The following is a 20,967-nucleotide window of genomic DNA, read 5'->3' on the forward strand; positions in this document are numbered from 1 at the left end:
ATAATATTATTATGTGTATTTCCCAGCGATTGTGTAAATGTGTGTATGCTTGGTTGTTTTTTTTGATCATGTTGTGTTTTTGTATATGTTTAAATACCAAATATATTTTGTTTTTAATAATTTTTCATCTCAAATCTTACTTGGCGCAAATCTGCACCCTGAAAAAGGATCTCCCACGTAATTTGGCTGACATGTACAAACAGGATTGTGATTGACAACCCTACACATTGCAAATAATCCACATGAACCAGGACATGGACTTCTACAACGATTGTTTTGACAAGACAAATTATTAGGACATTCAGAACTAATTGTACATTCTGGTCTACAATTAGGAGCACGTCCAATATAATTTTTTTGACAAGTGCAAGCAGGCAATCCATTTATTATTTTACAAGAAGAGTTAGGACCGCATGGATTTGGAGTGCAAGAATCAGTGCCAGATGTTGGCGAAAGTATTTCTAGATAAAGTAATGTTAAAAAGATTATTATTATTATTAATGATAGACGTAAAGACAAGAGAAGAAAAAAAAATTTTTTTCAATAAAAATGTAACTATTAAATAAAAAAAAATTGTTTTTTGTAAATTTTTTATTGAAAAAATTTTTTTGCGTTAAAAGAAACAATGAAAAATTAAAAGAAAGAATTTAATAAGTTGCTTACTTTTAGTTTCAAAGAAACAAAGCAAAAAGGGATCTCCAGTGAAATCATTTGGACAACTGCAAATTGGGTTGTGTCCAATGACTCGGCATTTCGCGTTAACACCACAAGTACCAGGACAAGGGTCTTGGCAGCGGTTGTTAACACATGCCTTATCTTGTGGACATTCAGCACTAACTATACATTCAGGGCGACAATTGGGAGGTGATCCAATACAATTAGGCTGACAAGAACAGACGGCGAGATCGTTCACAACTCTACATTGACTGTGTAAACCACAAGGGTTATTTTCGCACGGATGTTGCGGTTTGAATTTGGGTACAGCTATTTACATTTAATATAAATTATTGTTAGTTATTCATTTGAAAAAGTTAATATGAAATAGAAAGATTAAAAAGAAAAATATATCTTACAGATTTTAGATATTAATGTACAAGATGTTAATGCATCTCCTGTGTATTGAGGTAAGCAGGCACAAGTAGGATTGTGATGTATAACTCTGCAAATGGCATTTAAGCCGCAAGTTCCGGGACAGGGGTTCTTACATTTGTTGTTTATACAAGCAAGAGAACTTTGACAATCAGTGTTTAAAACACATTCCGGTCTACAACCCACGTAGGGATCACCGAAATACTCTTTAATACAAGAACAAGAGCCGATACCTCCTTTTTCTCGGCAAACAGCGTTTGCACCGCATGGGTTCGGCTGACACGGATGAGGTAATTCCATTTGCCGAACTTGATTAAAATAATTGAATGTAAAATAATGTAGTGGTACATAATAATAATGTTTCAATACATAAATTTTATGTATTGCTTTGTAATTGATTGTGTTTAATTGTATTTGTGGTGTATATAAAATGTTTGTTTAAAGCTAATTAAGCTCATTTATAAGCAAAAACTTATTAAAATTCTAATCTAATTTTTAAATACTATTCGAATTAAGCTTTGATTCAGTGAATAATTTTATGTGATGACTAAACTTAAAAATATTAACTTACTATAAATATTATTAGAATTGACTAATGAAGCAATTTTTTTTTTTTTTTTTTTTGGGGGGGTTATCGCAAATAAAAAATTAAAGATCAAATTACAAAGCAATCGTTTGTTAATGTTAATTGTAAATAGAAAAAAAACCTTACCTGGTGCTGAACTGCAACCTGAGAAAGGATCGCCTTCGAATCCCGGTAAGCAAGAGCATACGGGTTGATGATTATGCGCGATACACTGAGCATTAAAACCGCACGAACCCGTACACGGATCGCGACATTTATTACGAACACACGCGAGATGCGTCGGACAATCTTGATGAATTAAACATTCGGGACGACAGTTAGGTGGTGCTCCTAAAAATCCAGGCATACAAGAACATGCAGCTCTTCCTTCGTAAACCCGACATTCTGCATTTGCTCCGCAAGGAGACGGTACACAAGGATTTATAGGTTTTATTTCTTGCTTAGGTTCTGAAATTAAATTGATTGCTTTAAAAAATTTCTGCGGGAAAAAAAAACAGTGGATTCAATAAAAAAAATTTTTTATATTGTACCTTCTAATCGACAGCTGACGAAGGGATCACCCGTGTAACGTGGAGGACAGCTACAAATTGGATTGTGATTTACAACTTGACATCTTGCTTCCAGTCCACAAGTTCCGGGGCAAGGGTCTCTACATTTTTGACCAATACAAGCTAAGTTTTGCGGACATTCACCAGAGACTACACATTCTGGGCGACAAGACGGTGGGCTTCCAATGTAACTTGGTTGACAAGAGCAAACTGCATGTCCATTTGTTACTCTACATATACTGTTTGGACCACATGGCGATGGCTCACATGGATTTCCGGTAGGTTTAGCTAATAAAGCATTAAAAATTAAATAACGGTAACCCTGTGTATTTTTTTTTTGTCATTTAATTAAAAATTTCTTAGGTACTTACGAGGCAAAATTTCTTGTCTACATGAAGTGAACGGATCACCCACGAATCCTCTGATACATGAACAGACCGGAACGTGATTTACAACATTACATTCAGCGTTAGGTCCACATACACCTTGGCAAGGATTTCTACAATGCTTGGCTAAACAAGCTAAATGACTAGGACAATCAGAATTAATGACGCATTCGGGCCGGCAACCTCCACCATATGGATTACCAATGTATGGAGGTATGCAAGAGCATCGAACTACGCCATCACGGACTAGGCATTGAGCATTCTCACCGCAAGGTGAGGGATTACATGGGTCAATAGGTTCAGCTAAAACTGGAATTCCTGAAAATAAAAAATATTTTATTGAAATCAGAATAAAAATTAGTTAATAAAAAATAAAATGAAAATTATTTAAAACAATTCTCACTTTCAGGAACTTTGTTACAACCCACAAAAGCATCTCCTTCATAACCGGGCAAGCAGCTACAGAATGGAGTATGGTTTACTACGTTACATTTAGCATTTACTCCACAACTGCCAGTGCATGGGTTTTTACACTTTTCGTTAACACATGCTTTATCGCTTGGACATTCGGAACTAATAGTACATTCTGGTCGACAATATGGTGGGCTACCAATGTAGTCAGCAATACAAGAACAAACAGGTCGTTCATGTTTTACTTGACAGATTGAATTAGGCCCACAAGGCGAAGGTTGACATGGATTCGTTGGTGTTTTCGGTTCTTCTTGAACTAAGAAAAAAAATTTTTATTATTCATTTAATTGTAAATTTTCAAATTTTTTAAAATTAATTTTTATAAAGTAAGGCATACCTATTGGAGCATAACATTTTGTGAAGGGATCGCCATCTTGACCAGGTGGGCAACTGCAGATAGGATTATGACTAATTACGACACAGCGTGCACCCAAACCACATGTTCCAGGGCAAGGGTCTACGCATTTCTGGTTCAAACAAGCCTGAGTTTGTTGACAATCGGAGCTCACGATACATTCTGGTTTACACAATGGTGGAGCACCTTGGTAATTGGGTAAACAAGAACAAACTGCAAATCCTTGAGGGGAAACAAGACATCTGCTGTAAGGTCCGCATGGAGATGGATCGCACGGATTTGCAGGTTTTGAACTCACTGGATAACTCACTAAAAATTTTACAATTCAAGTAAATGTATTAATTTAACAATAAAGAAAATTTAATAATAATATTTTGATCAAACTTTATTTTAATATTACCTGGTCTAAATGGATTACAGGCTACAAAAGGATCTCCTGAGAAACCTGCAGCGCAAACACACACGGGGAAATGATTCACAATTTCACATTGCGCATTTACCCCACATGCTCCGCTACAAGGATCCTCACACTTATTGTTAATACAAGCTTTGTTTGATGGACAGTCCGAATTTAAAATACATTCCGGACGACAAGCCAAGTAGGGATTTCCAAAATAGCCTGGACGACAAACGCAAGTTATCATACTGTTCTTTTCTTTACATTCTGCATTGCTACCACATCTTGTACTTTCGCAAGAGTCTCTTTGAACCATAGCTGAAATTTTTTTAAAAAATTTAGAATTATAAATTTAAATTTCAAAAAAAAAAAGTTTAATTTTTATTTTATTTTTTACTCACTTGAAGGAGGTCGAGAACAATGTTCGAATGGATTTCCAGTAAAACCATTGGGACAAGAGCAAACTGGATTGTGCTGAACGACTTGACAACGAGCGTTAACACCACATGATCCAGGACAAGGATCTTGACAAACTTGTCCCAAACAAGCGAGGTTGAATGGACAATCTGAATGCGCTAAACATTCAGGTCTACAGCGAGGATTGTTGTAAGCATGAGGTCCGCTGCAAGGGTTGCACATTGCTACTTGCGATCCAAAAACATGACATTCTTGATCACCACATGGTGATGGAGAACAAGGTAAAGTCACGTTGGTGTAAGGAGGAGCTTTCGCTAATAAAAAATAAGTTCATGTTTAAGTGAGTATAAATGCAACGACTTCAAAAAAAAAAAAAAATTATTATTATTAAATTTTAATATTATATTTACGTCTTGTTATGCATTGAACAAAGGCATTTCCCATATAATCTGGCAGACATGAACATGTGGCAACATGATCCCTTGTAGTACAAACAGCATTCACACCACATACATTTCCAATTTTACAAGGATCTGTGCAATGGTGGTCATAACATGCTTGGTTGTAAGGACAATCAGAATTAACCATACATTCTGCTCTGCAACCTTTTTGTGGATCTCCAATAAGCCCTGGTTGACAAGTACATACGGCCCGATTTCCAATAATTTGGCATTGTGTGTTTTTACCACACGGGCTCGGGTTACAAGGATTCTTTGGAGGAGCTGGTACTGTTTAAAAAATAATTATTAACGTTAAGCATAATTTAAAAAAAATTTTCATTTGTCGAAAAATGCTTTAAATTAAAGTCGTTAATATTACCTGGCAATGGTGAACATCTGATTAAAGGATTTCCAGTTAGATCATGATCACAGAAACAAACAGGGTGATGTTTTTCAACTCTGCAATGAGCACCAATACCACAAGAACCAGGACATGGATCTCGGCAACGTAAACCAATGCAAGCTAATTTATTTGGACATTCGTCATCTTTACGACATTCTGGACCACCGCAACCTTTATTTTACACAAAAATTTAGTCAGAAAAAAATATATATCTACACATATATATATAAGTGGAAAAAAAATATAAATGCAATTTGCATACCCTTTGAACCAAATGGATCGCCTTGTAAACCATCAGGACATAAGCAAATTGCTTGTCCTTGAGAAGAAACTTGACATATAGCATTTGGTCCGCAAGGATTAGGGTAGCAAGGTGAATGAGGTTCTTTTTGACATCCCGAATAAGGATTTCCAGTGAAGCCAGGTTTACAGTAACATTGTTCTTGATTGTCTGATACGTAGCAGTCGGCATTTGGCCCACATGGTCCAGGTGTACACAATGAAACAACAGGTTCTAAATACGAATAATTTTTTAGTTAATCGTTGAAAATTTTTTAAAAATTAGATAATAAAATCCAAAGTTTTTAATTTTTAAGGAATTTTTAAAGTAAAATTTACCATGACAGGATCTAAAAGGATTTCCATAAGTAGAATCCGGGCAGTAGCATTCCGGACTGCGATTGGGATCACAAATTGCTCCAAAACCACATGGGTTTGGATCGCAAAGGTTCTTTTTCTCGATGCAACCACGAATAGTATTAGGAGATTCAATATAACCAGGAAGGCACGTACATTTGGCAAAGCCATTGCTTAATAATGTACATTGAGTATTTGGCCCACAAGGGAACGGTTCGCAAGGGTTTTTAGGGAGACGACAGGGAACTTGAGGAGGATTGCCTTCATACTCCGTCAAACAGAAGCATTTAGGAGAGCCATTGTGCATGCGGCAACCTGAATTCGGGCCGCATGGATTTGTTTCGCATTCGTTACCTTCAGGGACTGTAAGAAAAAGTTTTTGAGGTTCAAGAAATTCAGAATAAAAGAAGAAGTACCACGCCGTTAAAAAAAAAAATTTCCTTTTACTTACTGCATAATTTAAACGGATTTCCGGTTAAACCTTTCGGACAGAAGCAAATCGGATTACCGTTATCGAGTTCGCAACGAGCGTTTAATCCGCAAGGATTCGGTTCGCATGGGTTGGCAGGTGCTTGACATCCGACAATGGGATTTCCTTGATAACCTCTTAAACATTTACACGTTGCTTTGTGGTACAAAACTTCGCAAACGGCGTTCGGTCCACATTTACAAGGATTTCCACATTGTCCGTTGATACAAGCTTCGTTCGTGAGACAGTCGTCATCTCTACCGCAACCAATAACTAAAGCAAGAAATCAAATTACGTTTTGATATAAGATTTCTAATGAAAATTTAATGTACAAAAGTTTTATTGCATTATAATTGCACTGCACACATCCATACCTTTACCACATTTAACGTATGGATTTCCGGTAAATCCAGAATTACAGCGGCAAGTTGCGGCATGATTTAAAGGTACACATTCGGCATTTTCACCGCAAGAATCGTGCGTGCAAGGAGTTTTACAAACACGATTCAAACGATCACACAATTGATCCGGAGGACAATCTTCGTTATACTGACACTGTGACTGATATGAAGTAACTAATAATTTTGAATTTAAAGGAAGAAAAAAAGACATAATTGAAAAAAAAATAATATCAAACCGTAACATATTTTTTTTTTTTGCGCATTATTATTATTATTCATACCAGGTAAGCATCCGACAAATCCATTTCCGTGGAAGCCTTCAATGCAACTGCACTCAGCTCCGTGATTAGTGTTAATGCAAACTGCATTTTGAGCGCATGGATTTCTAGCATCGCAAGGATGTTGACAGCCTCCAGCTATGCACGCTTCAGTTAGTTCACAATCGTTGTTAGTGGTACAACGCGCTAAATTGATTTTAATATAAAAAATTTGATAGAAAATATAGAAGAAACGATTCATTGATTGATTTTATCAAATATAAATTGTACATAAAAGAAGATATTGTACAAAAGTAAAACTTGTGTACAACAGAAAAACGAAGTACTTTTTATCTCTTATGAAAACAAAATGTACAACAGACTCTTTCTTTTTATTATGTACAATTATACATTTATGTATATATTATAATTTTTATTTAAATAGATATAAAAATAAAAAACGCGAACTTAAAATCAATTTATCATTTTTTTTGTGGTAAGATTATGTATATAAATATTATACAGCATTAAAAAATGATCAGCGTTACTTTTTTTTGTTTTAAGAAATTAAATGATGATAAAAAATGAAAAAATTATGTATTTATATTTTGTGCTTAATTAATTTTGCTTTTGTTTTTTTTTTTAAAGTGATCAACATATAGCAACGGTTAAAAAAATGCTTATTTTTTGTTATTATTATTATTATTATAAGATCTATGTTAAAATTTTAATAAATTTTAAATTAATTTAGATTTTAGAAAACATTTTAAAAAAAAATAAATTTTTCCCCCCTGATTAAATTTATGTCTAAATATAAAAATATAATACAATAATAATTTTATGAAATGATTCGGTAGGGGTGGGGGTGGTCTTGGGGGGTGAAAGACATATAAAGAAGATAAATCTTACATGATTGGGTTTTGATGCATTTTACAGCAGGATTTCCTTCGTATCCTTTAGGACAAGTACAAACGGGTCGGTGTGCTTTGGTATGACAATTGGCAGTTTTGTCGCAGGAGTTGGCAAATTCACAAGGGTCTTGACACACGCCCTTGTAGCAAGTTTCAGAGTCCAAGCAGTCCAACTCTGAATCGCAGTGAGTTATCTTGGGTCTGCCATCGGTGGCTAAGTAGATTAGTAATGTATTAAAAAAAAAAAAAGTGTTATATGTGTACATTTATATATATGTATATATGTATATAAAAATCGCTTGAGTGTAAAAAATTTTTTTTTTTTTCTACATGTGTGTTTGTGTTTTTAGAAAAAAAAAAAAAAAAAAAAGCGATCGAAGTAAAGGAAAAATAAAAATGCTATAGAGCTTATAAGAAAAGATTTTTACCTCACTTGCAATAAAAAAAAAAAAAGTTAAAGAAGAAAAAGAATTGAAAACGCGATATTTTCAATAATAACCCGGCTATTTTGTTTTAAAAAAAAAAAAAAAGGACAATATAATACCTTGACTACAATCAACTCCCTTTGGACATGTGCATAAAGCCACGTGAAATTTGGCTTGGCACACTGATTTTCCGGGACACAAAAATTCAGAACAAGGATTAACGCATTTTCCGTTTTCGCATTTTTCACTTTTACGACAATCTTTATTTCTAGAACATGAGGTAACAGGAACGGCATTCGTATCCGGGATTTGTGATGAAACCGTTAAATTTTTAACCGGAATCGTTAATTCTATTTCTTCGTCGTCAGATGTTGGATTTTCAGTTTCGGTGGATGTATCGACATCAACTTCGTCATTTGAAATTTCAGTTGTTGGTGTTTCTTCATTTTCTTCCGTGTCTGAAGGTGCTTCAGTTGTGATATTTTCGTCGTCCGATACTGAAGGTGCTTCCGTTGCAGTGTTTTCTTCTTCAGTGGGTATTTCAGTCGCGTTTCCTTCGGTTTCTTCTGTGCCTGAAGGTGTTTCAGTTGTGGTATCGTCCGATACTGAAGGTGCTTCGGTTGCAGGGTTTTCTTCTTCAGTGGGTATTTCAGTTCCGTTTCCTTCGGTTTCTTCTGTGCCTGAAGGTGTTTCAGTTGTGGTATCGTCCGATACTGAAGGTGCTTCGGTTGCAGGGTTTTCTTCTTCAGTGGGTATTTCAGTTCCGTTTCCTTCTGTTTCCTCCGTTTCTGAAGGTGTTTCAGTTGTGGTATCGTCCGCTACTGAAGGCGCTTCCGTTGCAGGGTTTTCTTCTTCAGTGGGTATTTCAGTTCCGTTTCCTTCTGTTTCCTCCGTTTCTGAAGGTGTTTCAGTTGTGGTATCGTCCGCTACTGAAGGCGCTTCCGTTGCAGGGTTTTCTTCTTCAGAGGGTATTTCAGTCCCGTTTCCTTCTGTTTCTTCCGTGCCTGAAGGTTTTTCGGTAGTAACATTTTCGTCATTAACCACTGAAAATCCTTCCGTTGTTACAGCTTCTTCTTCATTGGGTGTTTCCGCTCCAACATCTTCATTTTCCACCGTTTCTGAAGGACGTTCGGTCGCGTTTCCTTCATTTTCTTCAGTTTCAAAAGTTTTTTCTGTATTAGTATTTTCATTATTAAATACTGATAACGATTCCGTCGTAAAATTTTCTTCTTCGGCCGGTGCTTCAGTAGCAATGTTTCCTTCCTCATCAGAAAATTTTTCAGTTCCAATGTTTTCACCTTGGGTTTCTTCTGTTGATGCTTCAGTAACGCCTACCAACGATGGATTTACAGTCGTAAAACTTTCATTTTCTTCGTCCGATTGTTTTTCCGTAACGCTACTTTCACCTTCTGGTATAAATGGTTCTTCAGTTGAACTATTTTCGATTTGTACCTCTAATGGTGTTTCATTTGTAATATTTTCAAAATCTGATTCGCCTGAAGTCTTCTCAGTAACACCATCATTTTCTTCTTTCTCTGATGATACTTCAGTGGTGCCACTTTCAAAATTATTTTCTTTTTCCGATTCTTCAGAAGGCTGTTCGGTTGCATTACCTTCATCTTGTGAAAAGGTAGCTGTAGTAGGTTGTTCCGTAAAAAAACTCTCCGTATTCGTATCGAAATTTGGCGCGTCTACTTCTGATATTGTGTTTGTTGTTGGTACTTCACCGTTACTGACTTCATCTTCGGAAATAATAACTTCTGGCGGATTTGAATCGTGATTAGGAACGTTTCCCAAATAAGTATTTTCTTGGGTGTTTGTTATCGAATGAGTCGGTATAAAGGAATTCACTGATTGACTAACATTGGAATTTGTAAAAAATTCACCGTTATGAAAATTATGGTTAAAATTTAAAATGGGAGGACCAGGTGTGATAGAATAATCTAATGGATTTTGAGGTGTTTCATATGTGTAACCCGAAACATTCGCTAAAGTCGTAAAAAGAGGAGAATGATGAAGTGCCCAGTCTAAAAATGGATGTTTTTTATATGAAAATTCAGCTGCATGCATATCATTACTTTCTGTTTTGTTTTTTTCTGATTCTTTTCCCATCGATAACTCAGTTGGTAGCGAAGCAGCACCATCATCATTAACGGGAGGAGTTACAACTGTGTAAAAATGTGTACTCTCCGACACCATCATCATATCCATATCCATCATGCCCAAATCAAATTCCATATCATCGAATTCCATATCATCGGATAAAATATCATCATCCGTATCATTATATTTAAGGTTAACAATCGTCGTCGGACCCTCGTTATTATTATCAAATGAATAATTATTATCGATAACTAAATCAGCGTTTTCAATTGTGTTGTTGTGTGTATTGGATAGAGTGCTTGTGAATAAAATAGTGTCATCATCTGAAGTTTTGTGGTTAGCAGAAGTAGAGATAGTAGAAGTGATTGTTTTATTAAACAATTTGTTATCAAAAGAATTGTGCAAGTCCATTGAGTTTTGCTCCTTGGAAAAACTTGAGCTTCTCTCTATGTTAGATAAGTAAAAAAATGAAAAAAAAAAAAAAAAAGAAAAAAACAAAGAAAGTTAGTAGTAATAAGTAAATTAAAAAAAAAAAAAAAAAACAGAAAAAAACAGAAAAAAAAAGAGAAAATAAAGTTAAAACAAGAAACGAACGTGAGAAATTTTTTTTTTTTTTGAGACAGAGATTTTGTAAAAAGTGAAAAAATATATTTTTTTGTTTAAAGTGATACACAAAAGATATTAAGTTTGTTAGTAATAGTTGTATGCTTATAAAGTGTATAGTTTTTTAAGTGTAAAAGCTTGATCAAGTCGATCAAGTGTTGAAGTATTTAAAGGCACTCTTTTTATTTTTTTGTTCAATAAAAAAACGCCATGACAAAAAAGCACGCCAAATAAAAATTACTTCCTTAAAACCCTTCCAGCACGCCATCTTTTTTTTCCATGTGCCACAAAATATGTCTCTTCATTTTTCTCAAATCCAATCATCTTGCATTTATATCCGCACGTCGTTCCCAATAATAAATACGATCCGCAATAATATATATAATCAAAACTGCCATAATAAGTTTGATTTGTGTGAAGTATTTTTGGATTTTTAATTAAATAATAATGATAATAATACGACGGTATGTAAAATGCCAATTATACGTTCGAATTATTATGTAAGAAGGAAATAAGAAAAAAAAACACGTGGAAAATAATAAAGACAATAAAAATTTTTCCACGTTCTACATCTACTATTTGATATGAAAAAAAAAAAAAAAAAAAAAAATGCGTTTTCAATAAGACAAAAGCGGAAATCATGCAACAAAATATACAACAAGCAGGTAACAAACAAAGCCAGGTATGCAAAAAAAATTTTACAGGTATAAAAATTTTGTTTTTGATTATTACGTAAGAATTAATTAATTTTTTTGGTTAATTTCAGGCAATTTTTTTTTTTTTTTGTTAAATTAAAAAAAAAGTTAAAAAAAAAGGTTTTGGAAAATTTTTTCCAAACCTTATAAATAACCCAATCCGTAAAATTTAATAATAATAATATTGATGATAATAATGATAATAAAAATCCCCTGGATTTAAAGATTGAACTAATTACAATAAATATAATTTTTACAATATTTTCAATAAACCTAATTTTTTTTTTCCCCGGTTTTGAGTATCACTGAAAACTAATTGACTACCTGACTAATTGACTAGACTGACTAGACTGATTGACCGAAGACCTGAACCTAATTTTTAATTTTTAATTTTTATTAAAACCTATATTTAAAAATACCTGTGATGCAAGCGCCGGTAAATGGATCGCACGATTCGCCGTCGGAACAATGATCGCAAGCTGCTGTCGTTGGCTCACGAGCTGTCCAACACATAAATTGACAATTATTATCATTATCGTTTCGATGGGAGACAAAAGGGGAAAAAATTCAAGTCGACGATTGAGAGGGAGCGAGAAAAACAATTTTCGAAAAGGAAAAAAGCTCACCTAAAAGAACGCAATTGCATCCGTCGCATTGATGTGGTGGTCGACAGTCGCTGCTTTTCTGACAGTGACACACTTAAAAAAAAAAAAAATTATTCGGTAAAATCATCGGGAAAATGTCGGCGGGGGAGGGAAAGGGGAGGGGAAAGGGTGGGAAATCAGAGAGATTAATATAACTTACCTTTGACACAAACCGATTGGTGATTTTGTACTTGACATTCTTCGTGACCTTTACATGGATTTGAATGAGCGCAAGGATTTCGACATTTAGCATCGATGCAAGATAATTGCGACGGACAATCCCCGTCTTGATAACATTTGATTTCTGCAGAAGCGAACAAAAATCATTAAAAAAAAAATCCATCATTTTCAAAAAAAAAAAAAAAAAATAATAAATAAATAAATAAAAACTAAAAAATAAAACAATAATAAATTAAATAATTTATGTACATAAATTTACAAGTGATTTTAGGCAGGTATCAATCAATGCAAGCAAATTATGTATATATTTTTACAGCAAAAGCTCAAGTTAGTTATTAAATAAAAAAAGAAAAAAGAAAAAAAAAATTGCAAATGGAGGAGCAACAACAACAACAACAATTTAATTAATAAGTAACGTTTAAGACAATAAAAATTGTTGTGCTGTTGTTTCATCTCGATTTGCATTTTACATTAAACAAACAAACAAACAAACAAACAAACAAACAAAGCAAATATGTAAACATGCTAATACGAGCAAACATTCAACAAACCAACAACATAGTGAGTCAATCATCATTTTTAACGTTGTTTTTTTTACAATAAATGATTTTGAAAAGATAATAATAACAGAAGGGAAGAAAAAAAGGAAAATCCAAAGACAATAAAAAATTAAAAATACAAACGATTGAAAAAATAAAAATAAAATAAAAATATTGACAGAAAATTCATTTGAAGACGATAAATAAATAGCCGAACAACAGTAGTAGTAGTAGCAGCATCAATTTTTTGTAATATATCAATTTTTTTTATACAGAGATATAAATACATCAAACAGCCGAAGGAGCGACTAGTAAGGAGCCACTAGCCGTACTTAAGCATCCATTTTTTTTTTTTTTGTTTTTCAGATGGCGAAACTCCCACTGAAAATATATGAAAAAATATAATGAAAAGTTTTTCTTATTTTTTTTTGTTTCTCATGTTTTTTATGTGGTATGGTTTGGGACTGGATTGTCAAATCATCCTTTTATCCCTCTGAAAGCATAATAGTAGTAGTAGTAATGGTAGTAGTAGTACTAGTAATAGTAATTTGTACTAGTACTAGTAATAGTACTAGTAATAGAAATTTGGTAAACATTTTTTTGGAACTTTATTTCATTTTTTTTGTTTTTATTTCATCATCACGGTTTTTTCTGTTTGTTTTGTTTTTGTTATCATCCACGTGTACAAAGCGTATTTTAGCTCGATTTTTCCATTGGCGAACAACAACAACAATTTGTGGAATTTCTAACCGTCCAAAGTTAGGTTTTTTTCCACATTTTTCCATTGTTGTTCCCTCATGTAATATTGTGATTGAAATAAACCGTGATTGCCATAAAAAAAAAAAAAAAACAGGTACAGAATATAGTGTGAAGTGTTTTCATTTTTTTTTTTTTTTTGTTTTGTTTGTAAAAAAAAAAATGATAATGATAATATTTTCTTCTATTTTTTTTTCGAACATTGTTTTTTTTTTTACCTGGGTGTATTGTACAGTGGTTTGTGAGAGTGTTGTTTTCATCAACGAGATCACAAAGGCACACAGGTCTGTGATGATAAGTTTCGCACCAAATGTTTTTATGGCACGGCTCATAATATTGACACGGATTTTGACACTGATTGTGTATGCATGTTTCATTTGATAGGCACTCTGTTTCCGATATGCAGGAATTACCCACGTGCGATACCGATACCGGTAGAGTAAATGATTCGAGTTCGGTTGTTATTTTTATTTCGTCTAACGATTCCGTCGTTTGTTCCGTCAGTATATCGAGTGACGTTCTCTCGTAACCGCTTCGCGAAGGAAAGGATATGCTGTAGGTGGGAGTCGTGGATTTATTTTCCGACGGTGATGAATAATATTTGTAACCCGTTGTTAAATATTCGGTTTTGTCGAAAACTGTCGTACCTTCCGTCGTCGATTGATAAATATCGGTTGCTGTCGTCGTCATATAAGGTGACTGCTCATAACTTGCTTCGGTCAAATCGGAAATGCTTTGACTTGTTTTCGTGTCGGTATCAGTTTTATAGGTCGTAGGAAGGAAAGTTGTCGTATTGTATTCCTCGTCGTGTGATAAACCTTTCGAGGGTACGATTTGTTTATCTGTTGTTTTTTCTTCCGTTGAAAAACCTAATGTTGCCATTGTTATGTTTTCCGTTGTTGTCACGTCAACCTCTGGTTCTAAATAAATGCTAACTCTGGGTTTTTCAGTTGTAAAAGTTTCAACCGTATTCGTCGACTTAGGTTTTAAGGTTGTTTGTAGGTCCTTATTAATCGTAGTAGTTTTATCGGAAATAAATTCAGATTTAGTAGTTCGAATTTTATTTTCTACACTTTCTGTCGTTTCTCCTCTAGTTACTGCGTCAATGGGTAAATTATGAGTGGTAGGTAATTTTAGGGTGGACACTATGGGTTTTCCAGGTGTCGTCATTTGAAATACTCTCAATTCCGTATCCGTATTTCTATGCGTGTCAGTTTTTGGAAAAAACAAAGACGTAAATTTTTTTAAATTGTCATTTTGTAATATTTTCGGAGTGGATTTGGTAAAGAAATCGGTTTCATCTTGATAATGTTTGATAACGTAGGGTTGAAAAGTGGTCGATGAATATTTTGGCGTTTTACCATCGATAAATACTTTGGAAGCAATAAAAGTGCTGTCTTCTTCATCGAAGTAATTACTTTGAGTAGTAGTGCTGGAATAAGAATTCGTTTTTAATTTTTTATCTGGTGCCGTAGTCGTTAAAAATGTTTTTGAAGAAGTTAACATTTTTGTAGTGGTTGATGGTTCGGAAATTGTATATTGATGAGTAGAAGAACCGTAATTTTCTTCGCCAATTTTTAATATAATATTTGAGTAATCGGTTTTTGGTATTTCTGTTGTTTGCTGTTTCTGCGAAACATCTTCGGTGTCATTAACAGTCGTAGATGATTCGAAATGCTTATCGGTCGTAGTATACCCGGATTGTTTTTCCGTCGGTAGTATGCTTCTTTCTGTAACTGTATTCGATTTATCGTAAAGTTTTCCTTCAGTTTGAGAAGTAGTCGGATGTGGAGTGGAATAATCCGACATTTTAAAAGTTTCTTGTAATTCAAAAGAAGATTTTGTCGTGTCACTAATTTTTCCATCGAAATTTGTATTTGTCGTTCCGTCAACATCCGTAATAAAGTCTCTGTTACCCACGTCAATTTTCTCATCTGTTTGTGTTGTTGCAAATGAAGTTTTTTCCGTAAATACTTCAGTAGTCAATTTCAAATCTTTTATAGTAAATTTTGTATTATCATCGAAGTGGGGCATTTTTGTTGTGCTTGTTCTTTGAAATGAATCGGTTTGTAACGACACCCTAGAGCTTTCAGTTGAAAAACTAAGAGCATCTTTTTCGGAAGTCGATAGAGTTTTATCTGTTGGTTCAGTTACTGATTTAAAATCGTTAGAAGTAGTTTCGGTTTCGATTTTATTGGTTGCCGTCGGTAAAGTACTTGATTCTTTATCGTGTTTTGCAGTAAAAACGTCAACATCAACATTGGTTTTTCCTGTATTGTCAGTGTAACCAACGGTGGTTGACGGATGTGTTGTAAACGTCCTCAAACTGGTACCACCACCAAAAACAATTGTTTCACTCGTAATATGAGGTTCGTCAGTTATTTGATATGATGATATCGTCGATTGTTTATCCAAATTGCTAGTTGAACTTCTATTTTCTGGTATAGAATCAGTAGCAGTAGTTAAATATTTATGAGGAACATTGTCAAAACTGAATTTTTCGGGTTTGGAAGACTCGGTACCTTCACGAGGTGTAGTAGTAGTAGTTTCCAATTTAGAAACAACATTTAAAGATTCGGTTGTGCTTTTAATAAAGTCTTGGGTAAATTTTTTGTCGTCAAAGGTAGATTTGAAATTTTCATCATTTTCCGTCGGAGTGGTAAAACCATTATTTTGATTAAAGTAATTCCTTAACGAATCCAAGTTAGAATCATGATGTACACGTGGTGTGACATGAGTTAAACTTTCTAATGTCGTGCTTTTGTCTTCTGATTCTTTTGTAGTTAACATAGATGAATGTGTTGTTTCGTGTGGAACGTATTCTGTAGTCAATAATGCAGAATCTGTAGGACTACTACTCTCGGTAACATCCCTTGATGTTGTATAAGTTTCTTGTTCTGTTACATCACTAGTTTCATTTTTATCCATGTTCGGAATAGCAATATGTCCTTCTCCCGGTATATTTTTATGAGCTTCATCTTCATTTCTTATATTTCCGCCGTCGGCTGATACTTTATGAAATTCGATTTCGTTAATTGATTTTGTAGTACTTGTATCAACGTTTAAATTAACGTCTCCGGTAAAGGATTCGACTGTAGTTTGTTCCATATCATTAATTAATGTAGATGATGAGTATGACGTCAGTGGTTTTTGTGTCGAAATTTTTGAAATGGCTTCCTCTGTTTCTTTGTCTACAGGTACGACTGTCGTAGTTCGGTCCGTAATATTTTCGAAAGAATCTGTACTGTTGTCATCGTTTAATCTTTCCGTAACTTTTTCCACATTTTCAGTCGTATACTTTTCTGTATCCGTTTGGTATTTTAAACTTCCTGTTTCGTGATCGAGCGAAGTGACTTCCGTGTAATCAATTGTACTCGATGTCGTTTCTTTATTTTTATTTTTAACTTGTAAATTATCGGTTGTGGTTGTAAATAGAACTTCACTGTCGGTAAAATTAATTACAGTCTTTAAAGTATTGCCCGTCGTAATGGTATCAGCTGTCGAACTGAGTAAAGCTTTACCTTCTGTGAATGATTCATGATTTGTAACACTATCGGTAATTGATGTCGAAGAAGAAGAAGAAGTTTCTTCTGTATTTGAAGAAATCGAATCCGGATTTGTTCCTGTAAAGGTAATGTAAGGTTTTGTAACCTTATTTAGTTGTATTTCTTTATCGGTCGTCGATATCGAAGTAAAATACTTATCAATTTCATCTTTCGTCGACTCTTTATCAGTCGCCGAGTCAGTAATTGTCTCAAAAGTAGTTGCCTCCTTCAAACTGATTGTGGTTTTATATTTTTCCGTTGATTCCTTTGCATCAGGTATGGATGAGTGAATGACGTCATTAATAATTTTATTAGATTCCGTAGTGACGCTTAAATTTTCAGTAACATTAAAATTATCGGTAGCAGAATAAACTTCAGTCGTCATTTGGTTTGGTATTAATTTTGTCAAATCACTCTGCGACGCTGTGGTAGCAGTAGCAGCCATCTTGTTTTTGTCCAATTCCGTCTCAGCAAATTCAATTTCTTCCGTCGTTCGTAAATCACTTATTTTTTCTGTGGTTGATTTAGTAGCAAAATCAAAATTTGTTTTTGAATCTTCAGATGTGAAAACCGTCGTTGGTTTACTGGTGGAGTAATACTTTATTGTAGTGCCCGAATCAAACATTTCAGTTGTTTTGGAACTAATACTTTCGACCAAGACTTCTCCATTTTCACTTGTTGGTGTTTCGGTATTATCGGAAGTTACCGGTGACGTATTTGCATTATCAAAACCAAAAATATTTTCTTCTGGTTCAGAGTGAAATTTTACATCCACCCTTTTACTTGTGGAATCAGTAAGCTGTGTGACAGAATATAACATCTCACCGGGTTTCTCAGTCGCATATTTTACAGTTGTAACACCACCACGGTCTGTCACGCCTGATTTAGTCGAATATTCAGATTTTGATGTGTCTCCATCGTACAAACTTGTATAATGAGTAGATTTTTCGTTTGTAGTGTGACTAATTACTTCACCGGGTTCCGTAGTAACAGATTTTAAAGTTGAAACACGATTTGCAGTATCAGATTCAGTTAAAGTAGTAGTTTGTAGATTTTGTTGATTCGCAATATCCAGCTCACTCGTGGGTATATCATAATTCGAATATTTACGCGTTGAGTAAATTGTAGTTTTTCCTTCGGTGGAAACTTTCTCGTCGGTGACAGGACGTAAGGTCTCGTCACCAGATTTTTCAGTAACATATTTCACAGTGGTAGCAAACTCTGTAGTGCCTGATTTGGTTGAAGGTTCAAATTTGTCAATGTCAGCATCATGTTTATTTGTATATTTTCGAGTAGGTATATCAACGTTTTCGTCGGTCACGATATGTAATGTCTCACCGGGTAGTTCGGTAACATATTTTACAGTTGTAACATGGTCTGTATCACGAGATAAAGTTGTTGGTTTAGATTTTTCTGTACTGAAATCATATGTATCCGTGTATTTTTGAGTCGGGTAAGAAACACTTTTTGCACTTGTCGAAAAATACATATTTTCGTCCGTGATAGGTTGTAATGCATCTTCAAATTTATCAGTAACATGTTCTACGTCAGTAAAATATTTTATAGAATGGGTTGTAGTTGAAGTTTCAGGTTTGCCAACATCTACATTATTTTGATTTGTAAATTTTTCGGTTGGGTAAAAAGTTGATTTTTCTTTCGTAGTACTGTAAAATACCTCACCGAGTTTTTTAGTAAGATCTTTTTCTGTCGTAACGAATTCTACAGAAGATGATTCTAATGGAATTTCGGGTTTGGTTATTCCATCGTCGTTTTCTGTCGCGTATGATTTAGTTGACACATCAAATTTATTCGTATTGACATCATATTGATCTGTATATTTTCGAGTTGAAGTAATTGACAATTTTTCATCTGCTGATATATTTGTATTTTCCATTGTGGTACTATAACTTACATCACCAGGTTCTTCAGTAACATCTTTCATTTTCGTAGTACCTGGTTCGGTTGAGTGTTCAAATTTATATTTATCAGTATCAAATTCATCCGAGAATTTTGGAGTTGTGTGAATTTCAGTTGATTCATCAGTAGACATTTTATCACCATTCGTAGTAAGCAATACCTTATCGCCTTTTTCAATAACGTAACCCGTTGCATCAAATTTCGTTGAATATTCAATTTTTTTATTATCTAAATCATAATCTTCTGCATATCTATGTGTTGAATAAGAAGTCGTTTTTTCACTATCTGAACTGTATGTACTTTTATCTGTGGTGAAATGTGAAATCTCACTTGGTTTCTCAGTAGTTGAAGAAGGAATAATTTTATCATCCGTCGAAACAAACAAATTCTCTACCTCATCGGATTTTCCTGCCGTTACATGTTCCGTAGTAACCGCTTCAGTCGCATGTTTTAATTTGAATTTATCCGTTTTATTTTCATCCATGATTTTTTCTGTGGTGTGTATTCTAGTTACTCTATCAGTAGTATCAGAAAAACTTTCTTCAGTGAGATCGAATTTTTGACCGATATATTTTACAGTATGCTGCCAAGTACCTGACTCAGTTGAATGTTCAAATTTTATGTACTCATCTGTATACTTTTGAGTAAAAACATTATCATTCTCAACCGTAGTACCGTCAAATACTTCATCGGGTTTTCTAGTAACATAATTTTGAGTCGTAAAATAATCATTAGTTGAAGGTTTAGGTTTGCTTGTATACTCATTTGTGTATTTTCGAGTTGAATATGCAGTATTTTTCCCATCAGTAAAATCAAAAGTTTTGTCATAAGCAGGAGTATAAAATGCGTTTTCCATTTTTTCAGTATCATATTTTATGGTAGTTCTGTATTTTGTGGTACCTAATTTAGTGAAAGAATCGAATTTATTATTATCTACGTCGATGTTCTCCGTATATCTGAGAGTTGAAGTACCTTGTCCAATTGATGGTTCAAATTTGTTTTTATCAGTTTCGATATATTCATCTGTAAATTTTCTAGTGGTGTGACGACTAGTCATTTCGTCCGTAGTTATTTCATAATCTTTGACCGTATGCAATACGTCATCACCTCTTTCAGTAACATACTTCTTGGTAGATATATAATCCGTGGTACCAAATTTGATAGAAGCCTTAGGTTCCTCAGTATTTACTTCAGATTCTTCTGTATATTTTAAAGTAGTAGAAGAAGAAATGAATTTACCGTCAGTAGAGAAACCTGTACTTTCTTTCATGGTGCTGTGACGCATTCCGACGGGCGTTTCGGTAACGTCGTTCATTTTAGTCACATACTGTGTAGAACCTGGTCCAGTTGAAGTTTCAAATTTGTATTTATCAGTTTCCCTATATTCATCCGTAAATTTTCTAGTGGTTTGAAAACCAGTTATTCCATCGGTAGAAATTTCGCTCTCCTTGACCGTATGCAATATGTCATCTCCCTTTTCAGTAGCATACTTCTTGGTAGTTATAAAATCTATAGATCCTAATTTAGTAGAAGCCTTAGGTTCTTCAGTATTTACATCAGATTCTTCTGAATATTTTAAAGTAGTAGAAGAAGAAATAAATTTACCGTCAGTAGAGAAACCTGTACTTTCTTTCATGGTGCTGTGACGCATTCCGACGGGCGTTTCGGTAACGTCGTTCATTTTAGTCACATACTGTGTAGAACCTGGTCCAGTTGAAGTTTCAAATTTGTATTTATCAGTTTCCCTATATTCATCCGTAAATTTTCTAGTGGTTTGAAAACCAGTTATTCCAT

This window comes from Pediculus humanus, genomic scaffold (genome assembly GCF_000006295.1).
Source record: "Pediculus humanus corporis 1103172107371 genomic scaffold, whole genome shotgun sequence".
In the NCBI taxonomy this organism is placed as follows: Eukaryota; Metazoa; Arthropoda; class Insecta; order Psocodea; family Pediculidae; genus Pediculus; species Pediculus humanus.